We start from the raw sequence: 5,128 nt of genomic DNA, 5'->3' as shown, positions 1-5,128 counted from the left end.
TTCTCTGGCCAAACCTCCAGTATTATGTTGAATTGGAGTGGCAATAGTGGACATCCTTGTCTTGTTCCTGTTCTCAGAGGGACAGCTTTCAGGTTTTCCACATTGAGTATGATGTTGGCTGTGGGTTTGTCATATATGGCCTTTATTATGCTAAGGTACTGTCCTTCGGTACCCATTTTATTGAGAGTTTTTTTAATCATAAATGGATGTTGGATCTTGTCAAATGTTTTTCTGCATCTATTGAGATGATCATGTGAATTTTATTCCTCGTTTTGCTAATGTGGTGCATCACATTGATTGATTTGCAGGTGTTGAACCATCCCTGTGTCCCTGGCATAAATCCCACTTGATCATTGTGTGAAGATCTTTTTAATGTATTGCTGTATTCAGTTCACCAATATTTTATTGAGAATTTTTACATCTATATTCATCAGTGGTATTGCCTTGTAATTTTCCTTCTTTGTGTAGTCCTTGTCTGGTTTTGGGATCAGAGTGATGTTGGCCTCATAAAATGAGTTAGAAAGCATTCCATCTTCTTAAGATTTTTGGAACAGTTTGAGAAGGATAGGTATTATATCTTCTTTGAATGTTTGGTGGAATTCTGCAGAGAAGCCATCTGGTCCTGGACTTTTGTTTTCTGGAAGGTTTTTTATTACTCTTTCAATCTCTTTTCTTGTGATTGGTCTTTTCAGGTTCTCTATTTCTTCTTGATTCAGTTCCGAGAGGTTGTATGAGTCTAAGAATTTACCCATTTCTTCTAGATTGTCCAATTTGTTGGCATAAAATTTTTCATAGTATTCTCTTATAATCCTTTGTATTTCTGCAGAATCTATTGTAATCTCTCCTCTTCCATTTCTAATTTTATTTATTTGAGCCTTCTCTCCTTTTCGTTAGTGAGGCTGGCTAAATATGTGTCAATTTTTTTATCTTCTCAAAGAATCAGCACTTAGTTTCATTGATCCTTTCTACCATTTTTTTAGTCTCTATTTCATTTATTTCTGCTCTAATTTTTATTATTTCCCTCCTTCTGCTGACTTTGGGCTTTGTTCTTCTTTTTCTGGTTCCGTTAGGTGTAGTTTAAGATTACTTATTTGAGATTGTTCTTGTTTGTTGAGGTGGGCTTGTATTGTTGTGAATTTCCCCCTTAGAACCACTTTTGTTGCATCCCATAAGAGTTGGTATGATGTTTTCTCACGTTCACTTGTCTCCAGATATGTTTTGATTTCTCTTTTGATTTCCTCATTGATCCAATGGTTGTTCTGTAGCATGTTATTTAGTCTCCACATATTTGTGACTTTCCCAGCTGTTTTCTGTAGTTGATTTTTAGTTTCATAGCATTGTGGTTGGAAAAGACGCTTGACATGATTTCCGTCTTCATAAATTTATTGAGGCTTGCCTTGTTTCGCAACATATGGTCTATCTTTGAGAATGTTCCATGTGCACTTGAGAAGAACGCATAATCTTCTCATTTTGGATGGTATGTTCCTTATATATTTATTAGGTTCATCTGCTCCAGTGTTTTATTTAAACCCACTATTTCCTTGTTGGTTTTCTGTCTGAATGATCTATTTATTGATTGATGTAAGTGAGGTGTTGAGCTCTCCTACTATTATTGTGTTGCTGTTAATTTCTCCCTTTGGGTCTGTTAATTGTTGCTTTATATACGTTGGTGCTCCTGTGTTAGCTGCATATATATTCATCAGTGTTATGTCATCTTGGTGGAGCGTCCCTTTTATCATTATACACTGCCTCTCTTTGTTTCTCATTGCCTCTTTTATCTTGAAGTCCGCTTTGTCTAATATAAGTATGGAAACAGCTGCTTTCTTTTGCTTACCGTATGTTTGGAGTATCATCATCCATCTCTTCACACTGAGACTGTATTTATGTTTAGAGCTGAGATGTGTTTCCTGGAGGCAGCATATTGCTAGGTTTTGTTTTTTAATCCATCCTCCAGTCTATGTCATTTTATTGGAGAATTCAACCCATTTACATTTAGAGTGATTATTGATATATGTGGGCCTAAGACTACCATCTTATCTCTTGTTTTCTGGTTATTCTATATTTCCCTTGTTTCTCTTCCCTTGTATTTCTGACTGCCATTTCAGTTTGCTGGTTTCCTGCGATAGTTTTCTCTTTATTTATAATTTGTGTTACTGATCTGAATTTTTCTTTACTGGTTACCATGAGGTTTGTATAAAAGATCTTGTAGATGAGATAGTCCATTTTCTGATAGCCTCTTATCTCCATTAACCTAAGCAAACCCCATCCCTCCCTCTTCCCCTTCTAAGTTATTGTTGTCAAAAATTATTCTGTTTTGTGTTGTGATTTTGTGATTAAAATGATGTCTATAGTTATTTTTGATAACTATAGCTTTTCTTCCCTTTATCTTTTATGTTGTGTTTGCTAACCTGTTCTGACAGAGTGCTGCAATGTTCTGATTATGTCTGCATATTTATCTCCTTGCACAAGGCTTTGGAAATCTTTGCCTTTTTGTTTCTGGTAGGAGGACTTCCTTTATAATTTCTTGCAATGGAAGTCTAGTGGCAATGAACTCCTTCAGCTTTTGTTTATCTGGGAAAGATTTTATTTCTCCATCGTATCTGAAGGATAATTTTGCTGGATAGACTATTCTTGGCTGAAAGCTTGTGTCTTTCAGTATTTTGAATATATAAGTACAATCTGTCCTAGGCTGTAAGTTTTCTGCTGAGAAATCCACTGAAAGCCTGATGGCAGTTCATTTATAGATTGTTCTCTTCTTCCCTGTTGCCCTTAATGTTTTTCCTTTGTCATTGACTTTTGCCATTTTTACTGTTATATGCCTTGGAAAAGGTCTTTTTGCATTGATGCAATTAGGAGTTCTATTGGCTTCATATACTTCTAAGTCCAATTCATTCCTAAGGTTTGGGAAGTTATCAGCTATTATTTCTTTGAGCAAGATTTCTGCTCCTTTCTCCCTCCCTTCTCCCTCTGGAATACCTATAATCCTTATGTTGTAATTCCTAATTGAGTAGGATATTTCTCAAAGAGTTTCTTCATTTTTTTTAACTCTTAGTTCTCTCTCCTCCTCCACCTGATGCATTTCTAAATCTCCGTCCTGTAAATTACTAATTCTGTCCTCCATAATATCAGCTCTGTTTTTAAGGTTTCTACATTGTTTTTTATCTCATTAATTGTGTTCTTCATCTCAAGAATTATTTTTTTTAGACTTTCAATCTTTTTGCAAAAGAATTCCTTCTATTCATTAATTTTATTCCTGCATTCATTGAACTGTATTTCTGAGTTTACTTGTAACTCATTGAGTCTCTTTATGACAAATATTTTGAATTCTCTGTCATTTAGATTGTAAATTTCTGTGAGTTCAGGGTTTGTCTCTGGAGACTTGTCATTTTCCTTCTTCTCTGGAGTGTTAATGTAGTTCTTCATGGTGTTTGATGAACTGATCCTTTGCTGGTGCATAGTGGTAGTATCAGGTCGCAGATTCCACCTTCCACCTCTGGGGAGGCAGGACTTGTGTTTTCTGAACCTTCTGCATCTGATAGAAGGTGTGTCAATAGGGCTTATCTGCATTTGCCCACTGGCCACAGCCCCTTGTTGGGTCACAGATGCATGCACAAGTCCTCTGTTGTGGAACTGCTACCTTGGCCAGGAATGGCAAAGCTGGTAGGCTAGGAGGGTGGGGAGGTAAGAGGCATGTTTTTCAACGTGTGTGGGCCTTCTCTGCACACATGGGAAGCTTTCCTGGGCTGCTGGCCTTTGTTGGGGCATGCACAGGGTGGCTGAGCCACATCACTTGGTATGGAGCATTTCTGAATCCCAGGCTGCAGTGCCCAAAGCAAAAGAATGCTGGCTGCTGCTTGAGGATCCATGACCTAGATCACTGCCACTGCGGAGGGGGAGGTGATCTGCTCTCATTCTTCCACTGCTTCCTGGGGACCCAGTACCCCATTTTCGGATGTATAGCTGAGTGGGTCTCTCAGATGTTCTGTTGTGATTTGTAGGGAATCCTCTGTTGGTTAATGAATGTCCATTTGGTTGTAAGTTAGGGGAAAGGGACTAATGGAACAGCTCACTCCACCATGATGCTGACATCATTCTTATTTGCTTCATTTTTACTGTGTCTATTTCTCTGCTGTGAATGAGTATCTCCCCATTGATTACAACTATGCTTATCTGTAGTACATGAAATATAGTTATAATGGCTGCTTTAACATCTTTGTCTGATAATTCCAACATCTATGTCACCTTGGTTTGGCATCTGTCGATTTTTTTTTCCCTTAAGACATTCATTTCCTGGTTCTTCATATGTCAAGTATTTTTGGATAATCCTGGACATTTAATTTATAGACTCTCAATCTTGTTAAAATCCTCTGAGGAATATTTAAAAATCTTTTGTTTGTTTTAGCAGGCAATCAACTTGCTTAGTTGCAGATCATAAACTCTCATTTTCTGTGGGCATTGGTCCTAACCTCAATTGTTTCCAAAGGCTTTGTTAAGCTACCTTTGGTCTGTCCCATGTGTGAGGCACTCAGGGTTTAGTCTGTGACTGGGAGAGTGGTTTGTTTGAAATCTTATTTCAGTTCCTAAAGCCATTGCTATGATGCTTTGAGTATGTCTCATGCATGCACAGCTGGACGTGATGTAGGACACTTGGTGGTGTTCATACACAGAATTAAGGAACTCCATTCCCCAGCTTTCTCTCCCCTTTATTGCATGCAACCCAATCCCCAGCACACACTCTGTATTTCTCAAGGTCTCTTTTCCTGGTTTCTCCAGTCAGAAAATCAGTTTTATTAATGCATTTTAGCTGCCCATAATGCCATATATATGGCCTGCCCTTTGGGAAAACCTGCTAGAGGAAAAAAACAACCCAAAGGATTGCTCACACTCTCTGTGGACTATAGGGTCTATTTCCCCAGCTCTTTATGCCATAAAAACAGGTTTTCTATTTTAGTTTTGGCCTCCTCTGCTGTCCTTGTATAGTTGCATGACTGGGGCCTGCCTTCAGGTCAAAGAAGCAAGAGCAAGAGAAATCCACTCCTGTAGGTTTGACTCTCCTTCACAATCCACCTGCTTTTGTTTACTTCTCAGAGTCCTCAGGTAGTTGTTCTTTGCATTTTATCCAGAGTTT

Source organism: Diceros bicornis (genome assembly GCF_020826845.1).
Source record: "Diceros bicornis minor isolate mBicDic1 chromosome 30 unlocalized genomic scaffold, mDicBic1.mat.cur SUPER_30_unloc_2, whole genome shotgun sequence".
Taxonomy (NCBI): domain Eukaryota; kingdom Metazoa; phylum Chordata; class Mammalia; order Perissodactyla; family Rhinocerotidae; genus Diceros; species Diceros bicornis.
This window is presented reverse-complemented; position numbering follows the sequence as displayed.